Source organism: Bufo gargarizans, chromosome 6 (assembly GCF_014858855.1).
Source record: "Bufo gargarizans isolate SCDJY-AF-19 chromosome 6, ASM1485885v1, whole genome shotgun sequence".
NCBI lineage: Eukaryota > Metazoa > Chordata > Amphibia > Anura > Bufonidae > Bufo > Bufo gargarizans.
Window position 1 is genome coordinate 367006592 of NC_058085.1, and position 15101 is coordinate 367021692.

Sequence of the window (15101 nt, forward strand, 5' to 3'; positions counted from 1 at the left end):
AGATGAGTGGAATTGGATCATATTTGCATGATATAATTTGGCACCAGATTTTTTCTATATTATCCGATATCTGCCAATTCCAAATTGTCCCAGACCCGGCTTTAGCTCTTCTATCCCTTGGTATAGAACAGTTCTCCTTTTTACATTCTACTATCGTTTTTCATGCATGCAAAGCTATGCGACAAAAAATTGCGGCCAATTGGAAAACAAGAACGCCCATACACGTCTCAAACATTCTACAGTCCATTAATGAACAATGCTGGCACGAAAGGATGTCCGCCTTGGCTTTCAACGCATCATGTCAATCTAGAAGGGAAGTTTGGATCACTTCTATTGATTGCTCTATCTCTTAATCAGACATGCAGTATTGTGTGAGAAATGCCATATTAGCTATTAGTTAGCAAACACTACAATTTATGTAAAAACTGACATCTCGATTCCCTCAGGTTATTAGACAGTTTTCTTTGTATTTTTATTTCCGTTGCATTTTGATGTAATCTGTATAATTGAAAAGTTGCCTTATGAATACTTGATGGTATTTAAATAAAAACTAATGTTTAAAAAAGAACTTGGGGAAGAAGTAGAAGATGTAGGGATAGAGGAACACTGGAACCAAGGAGCCCCTATTATATAAGAATGTGGGGGAGATGTTAGAGGTCGTGCACTGGGGCTCTGATATTCACTAAAACTTTGCAGAATTAGTAAGGTTGAAAATTAATTAATTGACTGCGAAGGACCAGAGGACAAGGTAAGTTCACATAACCGTTTAGCCCTCCATTCTTCTGATCCATCAGGAGAAGAGAGAGAGGGAAAAAAAACAGGATCATTTAAAAAAAAACAGATCCTGTTGCATCAGATGTCATCCGTTTGAGCCATTTCCGTCTGAGATCCGCTTTTTTAAACTGAAAAAAAGTCCTGCATGCAGTATTTTTTTACCATCTAAAAAAACGGTGATGTGAATGCACCCTAAGAGGGGTTTCAAGAATATGACATCATGGCTACATCAGTGGGGGGGATCACAGTGGCAACGCTGGAAGCGGAGGGATAACCACCGCATACATTCTTAATTATATTGTGACAAATGCTGTTTTGAGGACTTTTTTTCCCTAATTTGGAAAACCACTTGAGTGCGTGTGTGGGATAAATTAGAAAATGTATTTTTTTTATTTATTTTTTTATTTTATTTTACATTTTTCCTTTCTAATCTCTTATCACAATGAATGTCATACTTTCTTACATTCACTCAAGACATCCTGCAATCCAATGTTTGATTCACTAGCACCACCTACAGTTTACTGATAGATATACAGGAGTATATTTACATGTATCAATAGCTTTTTGTTCCTTATGCCATAGAATTTTACATATGAGCAGTATTAGGAGGAGGGAGTCTACACCAAACAAACATGAAAGCTTCAAATTTAATTTTAGCCACTAAAGAAATGAAACTTAGGACGAGTGAATCCATTCTAAAATATTTTCATTTGTTGTGAACGTCACAAACATTCTTTCTCCAAACTAAATTTTCATTTTGGTTGGAAAAAGCCATGAGGAAGGAAGTAGACGAAAGATCACACAATACTGGAAGAAAGTGGGGAGGAGGGTTTGAACTCATTGGCTCAGAGGCTGACAGACAGCCTGGATCAGCGAATTAGGGAGGCAGTAGGCCGCAAGATAGCTGGTTAAACCAGCAGTAGTTCCATAGTGTGTTAAGGTTGTGAACTGGAAGAAGTTTGTGTGGCAGTGTTTGCCAAAAAAAACGGGTATGACCAGGGTATGGTTTGAGGGAGTTGGTCACAGGAGGCTTCTTACAATTGTGCTTAATGCTGCTTGCTGCTGTGGCATTTCAGCCTTGCAGTTCTACATTACACAACTGGACCCCTGCAAGAAAAAAAAATATATTTACAGAAAGACAGCTTTATTTCCCAAATCCTCGAGAGTCTATAGATCATTATTACCAGCACAGCACCCAAATACCATTCAGCTGTAAAAGCTGAGCACATTCTATCCACCTGTGTTATTAAATGTGTTGCACGATAGCAAAAGCATTTCACACCAGTAATGCAATTTTTATAACTATTATATTAAACATATACATAGTTAAAGAAATGTCATCACCAGCACTGCATCGTTATATTGGTGTTATGTGTTTCATAGTACAATTTTTTTTTATTTTTAACCAGTCCAGTGACACTGAAGACATATATAGTTCACTGCATTATTCCCAAAGTAAATTGTCAATAACAAAGTGCAGTGTGTTTGTGTAAGGGTGTAAGCATGACTCACCAATGTTATTTAATGTAAAGAGTATTATGCCTGTAATGTCTCTCTTCTACCAGTAGATGGCGACAAAGTACATACAATATTTTCAATGCAGTTGTTCAATATAGAAAAGTTTATATATGTTTTACCATTCAAAGCTCAAATTATGCTAATTTAGGGGTATGCTAGGACTCAAATCTGGCCAAGTTGTCAGCGGTGCAGTTGCTACCGTACCACTTAGTGGATTCTGTTGCCTTTAGGGAGTTGATGGCATGGTCTCAGCCTCACTGGAAGATACCTAGCTGGCATTGTTTCTCCCAAAAAAACACACTTGCTAAAGTGAATAAAGCAACAAACATCCTGGTGCTGTCTCCCCACCATCTTCAACTGGGCAAGGTAGTCAGTGACAATGGCTGCATTTGGGGGAAATAACACATGCTTCCTGCATGGTGCATGTGATCAATTTAGTCACACAACGCTTTTTGAAAAATTACCCTGGCTAACATTGTAAGCCGTGCATCAGGGAGGGCTCCCCAGGATACAGCAAAGTCACGGACGAGGAAAGCAACACTGACACCAGCTTGTGCAAAAACAGAAACTTTACTGAATAAGTGGTATTAAACAAATACAGTTCCAAATGCAGTGAACTTAGCCTAAAAGTTACATCCCCTCAGCCCGTACACTGAGACCCCTGAGTTACGCAGCACGGCGCCCTCAAGTGGTAGCTAAGAAAACACTGCGACAATTTTCCTACTGCGAGCAGAACTAACACTGCCTTACGTACCTATTATTACCCTAGGAAACGGGAACAATTGTGTGTGATGCAGGATATGATCTCGCCTGCGGTGTAACTCAGCAGCTTACAACCTTATCACGGATATAAACCTCTATAATATTTTTGAACAATACTGTCACGTTCAGTTGCGCAGTGTCCCTTTAAGGCAACGGATTCCTTGCAGAAAAACGCGGCAAACACTTTTAGCCTGATTCAAGACAGGAACCCTTAACTAACTAACTAAAGGCTTACTGACGTCTTTAGGCGCCACTCTGTACTTGGTGCGTGCACGCTCTTACCGAACCTGGTCTGCTATTCATCCAATGGTGACTTAGACAAGTCTTTCCAGCAACCATGAGGCCATGCAGGGTGTGTAGCTCCGTTCCACAGCTCTTCCAGCTTTCCGGGAACCAATCTTCTTTTCTCTGGACGATATCTGGATAACCAACAGCAATCCATCACTTTCAACAGTGATTCCAGCCACTCCAGCTCACACTGACGCCTGGATGGCACTGGATTCTCTCTTACAGCTCCTGGGTCCCTGAAAAGATGTATGCCGAGCTCCTTCCTGCTCCTTCTTTAGCTTCCTAACCCCACCTCTCATGCATATTTAAAATTCCAGCAGTAGCTTAGCTGCGTGGGAAAACAGCGGCATCTAGTGGTCAAAGTGCACAATGACAGCCTAATAAGTAAATTTTCACATCAACGGTATTTTAACCCCTTCCTGACCTTTGACGTACTGTTACGTCATGGGAACCACTGAGTTCCCGCAATTTGACATAATAGTACATCATAGTGATCACTGCAGGGGCCCGGCAGTCCGTGGTAGCTGGGCCCCTGCTGTATCCGCAGGCATCGCTGTAAAAGCCAATGTCGGTGGATTAACCCTTTCGATGCTGCGGTCCGCGCTGACCGTGACATAGAAGAGGTTTGTGTCGGGTGAGGGAAAGCATCGAGTCCCTGCGCTGCTGTGGTGGGGACCCGATGCGACACAAGGCAGCCCGATGCCGTTCAGAGGCTGCCCAATGCCTTGCACGGCATAGGGAACTGCCTTCTACGGGAGCCGAGGAGATCCAGCCTCAGGCTGGGTCTCCTAGGCCAGGGATGGGCAAACTGTGGCTCTCCAGCTGTTGCAAAACTACAACTCCCAGCATGCCCAAACTGCCTACAGCTATCAGCCTACAGCAGGGCATGGTGGGAGTTGTAGTTTTACAACAGCTGGAAAGCCACAGTTTGCCCATCCCTGTCCTAGGCAACCTGTTAGTGTATGACTCAGTGTCATACACTAACAGGCAATGCATTACAATACAGATGTATTGTAATGCATTGCAGAGGGGATCAGACCCCCAAAAGTGAATGTCATAAATAAAGTAAAGTAAAAAAAAGTTTAAAAAAAGTGTTTTTAATAAAATTAATAAAGTAATAAAATTAATAAAGTAAAAAAGAAAAAATGCCCCTTTCCCCTTATTTTATATTAAAAAACAGGAAAAAAAATGAAAACCCACACATATTAGGTATCTCCGCGTCCGTAATGACCGGCCCTATAAATATATAACATGATCCACCCTGTCCGATAAACACCATTAAAAAATAAAACTAAAAACAGTGTAAAATAAAGCCATTTTTGTACACCTTACATTACAAAAAGTGCCCCCAAAAATGGTATCAATAAAACCGTAACCTCATCCAGCAAAAAATGAGCCCCTACATAAGACAATCGCCCCAAAAATTAAAAAAAAACTATAGCTCTCAGAACATGGAGACACTAAAACATCATTTTTTTTTGTGTCAAAACTGCTATTATTGTGCTAAAGTAAAATACATAAAAAAAAAATACATATTAGGTATCACCACGTCCGTAACAAACAGCTCTATAAAAATATCACATGACCTAACCACTCAGATGAACACCGTAAAAAAAAAAATGTGTAAGAAAATGCTATTTTTGTCACATTACATAACAAAAATTGCAACAGCAAGTGATAAAAAAGGCGTATGCCCCCCAAAATAGTACCAATCAGACCGTCACCTCATCCCGCAAAAAATGAGACCCTACCTTAGAGAATCGGTAAAAAAATAAAAAAGCTATGGCTCTCAGACTATGAGACACTAAAATATCATTATTTCGGTTTCAAAAATGCTATTATTGTGTAAAACTTAAATAAATAAAAAAAGTAGACATATTAGGTATTGCCACATGCGTAACGATCTGCTCTATAAAAAAGTCACATGACCTAATCCCTTGGTTAAACTCTGTAAAAATAAAAAATAAAAACGGTGCCAAAACATAATTTTTTTTTTTTTTACAGCAAAACGTAATATAGAGCAATAAAAAAATCATATGTACCCCAAAATAGTACCAATAAAACTGGCACCTTATCCTGTAGTTTCCAAAATGTGGTCACTTTTTTGAGTTTCTACAGTAGGGGTGCATCAGGGGGGCTTCAAATGGGACACAACATCTAAAAACCAGTTCAGCTAAATTTGCCTTCCAAAAACCATATGGCATTCCTTTCCTTCTGCGCCCTGCCATGTGCCCGTACAGCAGTTTACGATCATATGTGGGGTGTTTCTGTAAACCGTAGAATCAGGGTAATAAATATTGAGTTTTATTTGGCTGTTAACCCTTGCTTTGCTACTGGAAAAAATGTATTAAAATGTAAAATCTGCCCAAAAAGTGAAATTCTGAAATTTTTTCTCCATTTTCCATCAATTCTTGTGGAACACCTAAAGGGTTAAGAAAGTTTGTAAAATCAGTTTTGTTATACCTTCAGGGGTGTCGTTTCTGAAATGGGTCATTTTTGGGTGGTTTCTATTATATAAGCCTCACAAAGTGACTTCAGACCTGAACTGGTCCTTAAAAAGTGGGTTTTGGAAATTTTCGGAAAAATTTCAAGATTTGCTTCCAAATTTCATCCCCAAAAAATAAAATGTCATTTTCAAAATGATCTAAACATGAAGTAGACATATGGGGAATGTAAAGTAATTACTATTTCTGAAGGTATTACTATCTATAATAAAGGTAGAGAAATGTAAATTTGGAAATTTGTAAATTTTTCTAAATTTTTGGTAAATTTGGTATTTTTTCATGAATAAAAATGTTTTTTTTTAACTTATTTTTACCACTGTCATGAAGTACAATATGTGACAAGAAAACAATCTTGAGAATGGCCTGTATAAGTAAAAGCGTTTTAAAGTTATCACCACATAAATTGACACATGGCCCTTGCAGGAAGGTGAAAACAGGCCCGGGGTTGAAGGGGTTAAACAGTGGGTACTGTTTCTCCATCTTACAGCATTTCAGCCATTTTTATATGGCAAGGAACACTCCTGGACTTGCAGTGACAGAACTGTTTGTCGTTACCCTGCTTAAAGGGGTTCTGCACTTTGTTTAAACTGATGATCTATCTTCTGGAGCGCAGCTGCCTTCTCAAACAGCTGATCGGTGGGGGTCCGGGTGCCGGACCCCTGCCGATCAGAAGCTGATGTTCTATCCAGAGGATAGATCATCAGTTTAAACAAAGTGCAGAACCCCTTTAAGCAGCTACATTCCAAATCACAAAAATTCCCCTTTGCACATACTACAGCATCTGTACCAGCAGCTTAAAGCCAGGAATGATTTTGTCATTCACCAGGGAGCATTTGTTGTTTTGAGGTTAGCTCTTCAAAGACATCTTTCAAGTGCTAAAAAACCTTCAAAAAGGTCACACAATTTGTCAGATATTTGCCTTAGGACAGATGCTTAGAAGAATAGCTTACACTTATTATTGGATGCCCTGTAGCTGTCGAGGACCTACATGAAGAAAGTCTCATGGAGGAGGAGGATGAAGAGCTGCCACAGGAGAAGTTGAGGAGCAGGATGATGATGATGATGATGATGACGACGACAACATTGGCCATGATGACCAGTCATCCCAGTGGGGGACGGAGCCAAAAATAACTTGGTCCTCTGGCACGCTGGTCTGAATGAGAATCTGTATGCTTCTTGCTCACGTAATGACAGGCATATCATTTACATGCATCAGTCTGATGATTACTGGACTTTTAGACCACCGCTATCAAAGCAAAATGGGGGAATGTTTTCCTGTTGCCGAAAGGTAAGCCAAATTAATTTACCAGAAAACACTGTGTACACAGCTTGCTGCAGCTTTTGGCGAGGGGATGCCTGCTGCCCTTGTGTCTGTGGCACTTCACCTCCCGCAGAGTCTTGCCGTCTCTGCTACCACATGCAGCAGAAGCTGCAGCAGTAGCCAGTTCAGTATCATCAACATGATGAAACGGTTTTCTCATGTGCAGCGCCAGGCTGAGGCAAATCAGCAAACAGAGATATACTGTCTAAACACGCAGGTTTAGTCCTACTTGGACTTTGTTCTTTCTCCCATGTTCCCTGACCACATGGACTTCTGGGTAGGCAGACTGGGGCAGTGGCACAAATTTGCCTAGTGTGCTCTCTGTTCTTTCTTCCCCTGACTCCACTGTCATCTCAGAGAGGGGTTTCAGTGCGGCAGGAGGCATGATGACACCCAAATGGACCACATTGTCCTCTGGCAGTGTCCAAAATATCACTTTTGTCAAAATGAATGAGGCATGGATTTGTGAGGATTTTCACACTCGCCCAGCTGAGGCAGATGAATAGATCTGTCCATTATGCTGCATACCATATGACTACTCCTGTTGCCGCCATCATGCCACTGCCACTGTCTGGTTACCATTATGTTGTGCACCTTATGGCTTTTGCTGCCATTATTATGCCACCACTGCTCTCAGATTCCCTACCATCATGTTCCTCACTGTACAGTTTCTGCCCCTGCCACCACCAACACAAATGTTGCTTCCTGCTGCTAATCCCCTACTTCCACTTCCATTACCCCTACTGCCACTACCATTAACGCTACGCAGTCACCACCACTACTACTACTACTACCCCACAACAGTCACACACATCTATTGCCTCATCTGTTCTATGCTCTGCTGTTACTTCTGCCACTACTTTTTTGACTACATTCCACTATTACCCTACCCATTCCATATTCACACTTTACTGCTGCTGCTCCCAAATAAAAGCGGGAATTTTTCCAGATTCGGTCAGAACAAGCCACTCTTTCTTCTGACATTTAACACTTATGCGTGTATAAATATGTGCAGACATTCTGCCCCCATTAAGGCATAATTTTGGGACACTTGTGCAGAATAAAACACTCTTTTTTCTGACATTAACATCTACATATAAACAAGGTCAGGAATCTGTTCACTTTGAGGCATAAGTTTTAACTGCTTGGTCCTAACAAGCCACTGTTTTCCCCATAACACTATCTGCCCCAATAAGGGACAATTTTTGTAAGTTTTCTACTATAAAAAAGCATAACACATGTGATGGTGCAGTGTGTTTTTAAACACGATAATTGTTAACACCATCAAACAAGCATTTATTTATAGCTATATACAGTACAGACCAAAAGTTTGGACACACCTTCTCATTCAAAGAGTTTTCTTTATTTTCATGACTATGAAAATTGTAGATTCACACTGAAGGCATCAAAACTATGAATTAACACGTGGAATTATATACATAACAAAAAGTGTGAAACACCTTTTGCTTTGATTACTGCTTTGCACACTCTTGGCATTCTCTTGATGAGCTTCAAGAGGTAGTCACCTGAAATGGTCTTCACTTCACATGTGTGCCCTGTCAGCTTTAATAAGTGGGATTTCTTGCCTTATAAATGGGGTTGGGACCATCAGAAACTGTCTCACATGCGGACCGCCCCAGGAAAGGAAGACCAAGAGCCACCTCTGCTGCGGAGGATAAGTTTATCCGAGTCACCAGCCTCAGAAATCGCAGGTTAACAGCAGCTCATATTAGAGACCAGGTCAATGCCACCCAGAGTTCTAGCAGCAGACACATCTCTAGAACAACTGTTAAGAGGAGACTGTGTGAATCAGGCCTTCATGATAGAATATCTGCTAGGAAACCACTGCTAAGGACAGGCAACAAGCAGAAGAGACTTGTTTAGGCTAAAGAACACAAGGAATGGACATTAGACCAGTGGAAGTCTGTGCTTTGGTCTGATGAGTCCACATTTGAGATCTTTGGTTGCAACCACCGCGTCTTTGTGCGACGCAGAAAAGGTGAACGGATGGACTCTACATGCCTGGTTCCCACCGTGAAGCATGGAGGAGGAGGTGTGATGGTGTGGGGGGGCTTTGCTGGTGACACTGTTGGGGATTTATTCAAAATTGAAGGCATACTGAACCAGCATGGCTACCACAGCATCTTGCAGCGGCATGCTATTCCATCCGGTTTGCGTTTAGTTGGACCATCATTTATTTTTCAACAGGACAATGACCCCAAACACACCTCCAGGCTGTGTAAGGGCTATTTGACCATGAAGGAGAGTTATGGGGTGCTGCGCCAGATGACCTGCCCTCCACAGTCACCGGACCTGAACCCAATCGAGATGGTTTGGGGTGAGCTGGACCGCAGAGTGAAGGCAAAAGGGCCAACAAGTGCTAAGCATCTCTGGGAACTCCTTCAAGACTGTTGGAAGACCATTTCAGGTGACTACCTCTTGAAGCTCATCAAGAGAATGCCAAGAGTGTGCAAAGCAGTAATCAAAGCAAAAGGTGGCTACTTTGAAGAACCTAGAATATGACATATTTTCAGTTGTTTCACACTTTTTTGTTATGTATATAATTCCACATGTGTTAATTCATAGTTTTGATGCCTTCAGTGTGAATCTACAATTTTCATAGTCATGAAAATAAAGAAAACTCTTTGAATGAGAAGGCGTGTCCAAACTTTTGGTCTGTACTGTATGTCAGTGCCACTTAACATTCCTTATGATTATGATGAAAAAAAAATTGAGTCCTAGGAAATTTGTAGACCTATTGGAGCAACTTCAATTAGTGACGAATATATTTGGACCCAAACCAAAATTCACTGAATCGGACGAAAAGAGAAGCTCAAGAAGTTCGCTCATCTCAAATACAAAGTTAAAAACAATCAGTGCAAAATGGCATAACAAATATTTATGTTATGATAACCTTTTCTATAATTCAGATGTATGCTCAGAGCAGTTGTGATTTTTCTTCGACTACTCTTATTTTTCAGCTTTTATAGCATGCAGTAACAAGTACATTGGGGGGCAGCCTAATTTAAATTTCACACAAATTTAGAGAATGAGATTCATTATTTATAGAGACACATGAAAGGAATAAAAGAAAGCAAATCAGTAAATTACTTAATCTTATTATTTATGCTTTTTTCACCAGTCGCCTAACAGCTTCTTTAACCTCCGTATTCCTTAGGGTATAGATTAATGGATTTAACATAGGTATCAGTATGCTGTAGAAGACTGAGGCCACTTTGTCCTGCTGAAGGGCATAGCTGCCGGACGGCCTAAAATACATAAATATCACCGTCCCATAGAAAATGGTGACAGCAGTCATATGAGAGGTGCAGGTGCTGAATGCCTTATATCTGCCCCGAGCAGAGCGGATTCTCAGAATGGCCAGGACTATGTTAGCATAGGATACAAGGATTATGATGAGACACGTCATGGTTACCAACCCACCCAAAATAAAAATCACAACAATATTGGCAGATATGTCAGAGCAAGAGAGCTTGAAAAGTGGTGGCATGTCACAGAAGAAATGGCTGATGATGTTGGATTTGCAGAAATTGAGGCGCAACACGAATCCAATGTGAACCAACGCAGTCAGGAGGCCTCCAAGATAAGCCAAAATCACCAACTGAAGACACAAGATACTACTCATGATGACATTATATGAAAGAGGTCTATAGACCGCCACATAGCGATCATAGGCCATAACACCTAGAAGAAGACATTCAACTGTTGCAAAGGAGACAAATATGTACATCTAAAGAGCACAGCCCTCGAAGGAGATGGCCCGCGATTCAGACAGCAAGTCTTGTAGCATCTTAGGGGTGACAGATGAAGAGTACGTGAGGTCCACAAATGATAGGTTGCATAAGAACAAGTACATGGGCTTCTGGAGATTTCTGTCCATCTTGATTAAACTGATGAAGCCAGCATTGCCCAGTACTGTGGTGATATAAACTAGAAGAAATATGATGAAAAGAGGGATGTACAGTTCAGTTCTGTCTGTGAGGCCCATGAGAATGAATTCCTTTACCAAACTTCTGTTCATCTGCAGTGTTTATTGTCTGTAAAAGGGATGGCCAGACATGGTGAAGACAAGAAGAGCCACCACCACAGAAAATTACGCAATCCAATCCAATACTTGGTGTTAAAGCCATCACTATATATATAACAATATAGATGACAATTCTAGACCACCAGAGTCATACAGAAAATTGAGATAAGTGATCAATTTAAAACTTAACTTTTAATAATCTATTCATAGAAAATTGGCCCCAAGATAAATAGATAACAACATAGAGGATACAACAAAAAAGAAGCAATGCGGAAGGTCACCCCACAAATAGTTGTGGCACTCGGTGACCAGAACACACTTAGATACAAGAGGTGCTCGGCGGCATCAAAAAAGTAACCAGGTGGTCCTAATGCTCTGATGAGATGCTCCTTGGTACAGCGAATTCCTCACCGGTGTTAGATGATGAACGTGCACCGTTGCTAGAGGCAGTTGCCAAACACAGGGTTAGGGATGCTAGGCTATCTAGTCCTAGTGATGCCCTAGGGGATCTACACTGGCCTAGGTGACCTGATCATGGATCCCCCTGACCAGTCACAGTCAAGAACCTAACCCTGGAATTAGTGCGCCCTATAAAGCCCTCTGCTGCCTAGTCCCTACACGCATGTTTCGCTACAAAGAGTGTAAAGCTCATCAGGGGAAACAAGGGAGCTTGGGCTATTTAGTTGAGCCGAGTACACTGGCAATAGTGTCAGCCGTGTCCCCTAAACAGCAACAAAGTATGTCCACGATCCTGATATGGATTCAAGTGGACAGACTAGCAGTAGAAAAAAGGAAGAGGACCCCTGATACTGGACCCCTCTCCTCCTACCAAAGTACTGGCGCATGGACTGATGTAGCCTGAGGTAGCGGCAAGTACCGCCACCTTTTGAAACGCCGGCCTCACAGTGAGGCTTGGCTAAGACACTCCTACTTCACCTGATGGTGCGGGTCATGTCCACGCATGCGCGGGGAAGTATATCGCATTGCAAGAAGGAGAGGTCGCTGGGCGGACGCTCGTGAGTATGGTAACGTCACTGCGTCCAATCTTGTCCATTCTCGCGAGATGACGTGACAGTTGCCAGGCGATCGGTACACTACCCCTGGGTCCTGTCAAGATGCGCAGCTACTGATGTGCAGTTGCGTTTTATTAATGTGAAAGGCATTTTTGGCATAAAAGATAATCAAAGTAGAATGAATATGCTGGCCATCCAGGGACACCTGGCCGAGAGGAGAGGGATGGAAAAGCCATCACCTTGGAAAACTATAAGAATTCAGTTGAATTTATCTATAATATAGTTGTGCAGTGACCGGTCACTCCTAAAGGGTTAATGCTGTTATATTCAGGTTCACTATTTTGAAAGGGTTACTGTTATGCTGTGATTTGCAGATGTAGCAGGGTTAGCACTCCAGATCTTCTCTTATCCTACTCATCGCGTTATCTTGAGACAAAAGCCATTGAAAAGCAATTGAAAGTGTTTGGTTAGATTAGATAACACAACTCAGAAATATCAGAAAACAGGAGTGTTAACTCTACTCCATCCGTATGCACTATGATTCAGCGAGGCTGTGTAAAGGAGGAAATAGTTAATTTGCAAGCCATGGTAACTAATTGCCTGGTTATGGGCTGGTACTATTTCCCCTGCCGAACCTCATGTAAGGAGTTCCCAGCAAGCCCAGCTAGAGTGAAGACCTGTTTTGGTGCACTCTGGCAAGTAGGCCTGAACAAACTCTTCTCCAGAGATACACCATCCCTAAGAATGATAGCAGCCAGAAAAACAACATTAGTGAGGAAAGACCTCTGAGGAAAGAAGTATTTTATTTATACAGAATTGTTTGGACTTTACTGCCCGTGGTCTGGGTTAATTGCTTCTGGCACCCGCCATGGTTCTCAGACGGATTGGCCAACCATGTAAGGACTGCACACCGTATCTGGTAACTGTAGAAAGTTTATTGAGAGTTTGCACACTGAAGGTCATTTAGGGAGATTGCACAGTATACAGTTGCAAGAAAAAGTATGTGAACCCTTTGGAATGATATGGATTTCTGCACAAATTGGCCATAAAATGTGATCTGATCTTCATCTAAGTCACAGCAATAGACAACCACAGTCTGCTTAAACTAATAACACACAAAGGATTAAATGTTACCATGTGTTTATTGAACACACCATGTAAACATTTACAGTGCAGGTGGATAAAGTATATGAACCCCTAGACTAATGACATCTCCAAGAGCTAATTGGAGTGAGGTGTCACTTGAGCCAACTGGAGTCCAATCAATTAGATGAGATTGGAGGTGTTGGTTACAGCTGCCCTGCCCTATAAAAAACACACACCAGTTCTGGGTTTGCTTTTCACAAGATGCATTGCCTGATGAGAATTATGCCTCGCACAAAAGAGCTCTCAGAAGACCTACAATTAAGAATTTTTGACTTGCATAAAGCTGGGAAGGGTTATAAAAGTATCTCTAAAAGCCTTGCTGTTCATCAGTCCACGGTAAGACAAATTGTCTATAAATGGAGATGTTCCACAGCAGTACTGGCAAAATATTCTGTGGACAGATTAAACCAAAGTTGAGTTGTTTGGAAGAAACACATAACACTATGTGTGGAGAAAAAGAGGCACAGCACACCAACATCAAAACCTCATCCCAACTGTAAAGTATGGCGGTGGGGGCATCATGGTTTGGGGCTGCTTTGCTGCTTCAGGGCCTGGACAGATTGCTATCATCGAAGGAAAAATGAATTCCCAAGTTTATCAATACATTTTGCAGGAGAACTTAAAGCAATCTGTCCACCAGCTGAAGCTCAACAGAAATTGGTTGTTGCAACAGGACAATGACCCAAAGCATAGAAGTAAATCAACAACAGAATGGCTTAAACAGAAGAGAATACGCCTTCTGGAGAGGCCCAGTCAGAGTCCTGACCTCAACCCGATTGAGATGCTGTGGCATGACCTCAAGAAAGCGATTCACACCAGACATCCCAAGAATATTGCTGTACTGAAACAGTTCTGTAAAGAGGAATGGTCAAGAATTACTCCTGACCGTTGTGCACGTCTGATCTGCAACTACAGGAAACGTTTGGTTGAAGTTATTGCTGCCAAATGAGGTTCAACCAGTTATTAAATCCAAGGGTTCACATACTTTTTCCACCTGCACTGTGAATGTTTACATGGTGTGTTCAATAAAAACATGGTAACATTTAATTCTTTGTGTGTTATTAGTTTAAGCAGACTGTGATTGTCTATTGTTGTGACTTAGGCCTCTTTCACACTTGCGTTGTCCGGATCCGGCGTGTACTCCACTTGCCGGAATTACACGCCGGATCCGGAAAAACGCAAGTGTCCTGGTTGCCATAGTAGGAGCGGGGAGCGGGGGAGCAGTATACTTACAGTCTGTGCGGCTCCCCGGGGCGCTCCAGAATGACGTCAGAGCGCCCCATGCGCATGGATCATGTGATCCATGCGATCACGTCATCCATGCGCTTGGGGCGCCCTGACGTCACTCTGGAGTGCCCCGGGAGCCGCACGGATGGTAAGTATGCTGCTCCCCCGCTCCCCACTACACTTTACCATGGCTGCCAGCGTCCCGGCAGCCATGGTAACCATTGAGAAAAAGCTAAACGTTGCATCCGGCAATGCGCCGAAACGACGTTTAGCTTAAGGCCGGATCCGGATCAATGCCTTTCAATGGGCATTCATTCCGGATCCGGCCTTGCGGCAAATGTACCGGATTTTTGGCCGGAGCAAAAAGCGCAGCATGCTGCGCTATTTGCTGCGGCCATAAAACGTTCCGTTCCGGAACGGAAGACATCCTGATGCATCCTGAAGGACGGACTGTCCATTCAGAATGCATTAGGATAATCCTGATCAGTATTCTTCCGGCA

The 15101-nt window shown here is 42.1% G+C and overlaps 1 pseudogene; it reads right to left on the reverse strand.

Annotated features, from left to right (window-relative positions):
• Nucleotides 1–909: 909 nt before the first annotated feature.
• On the reverse strand, nt 910–11318 carry LOC122942240 (annotated as a pseudogene).
• Between the last annotated feature and the right edge of the window lie 3783 nt (nt 11319–15101).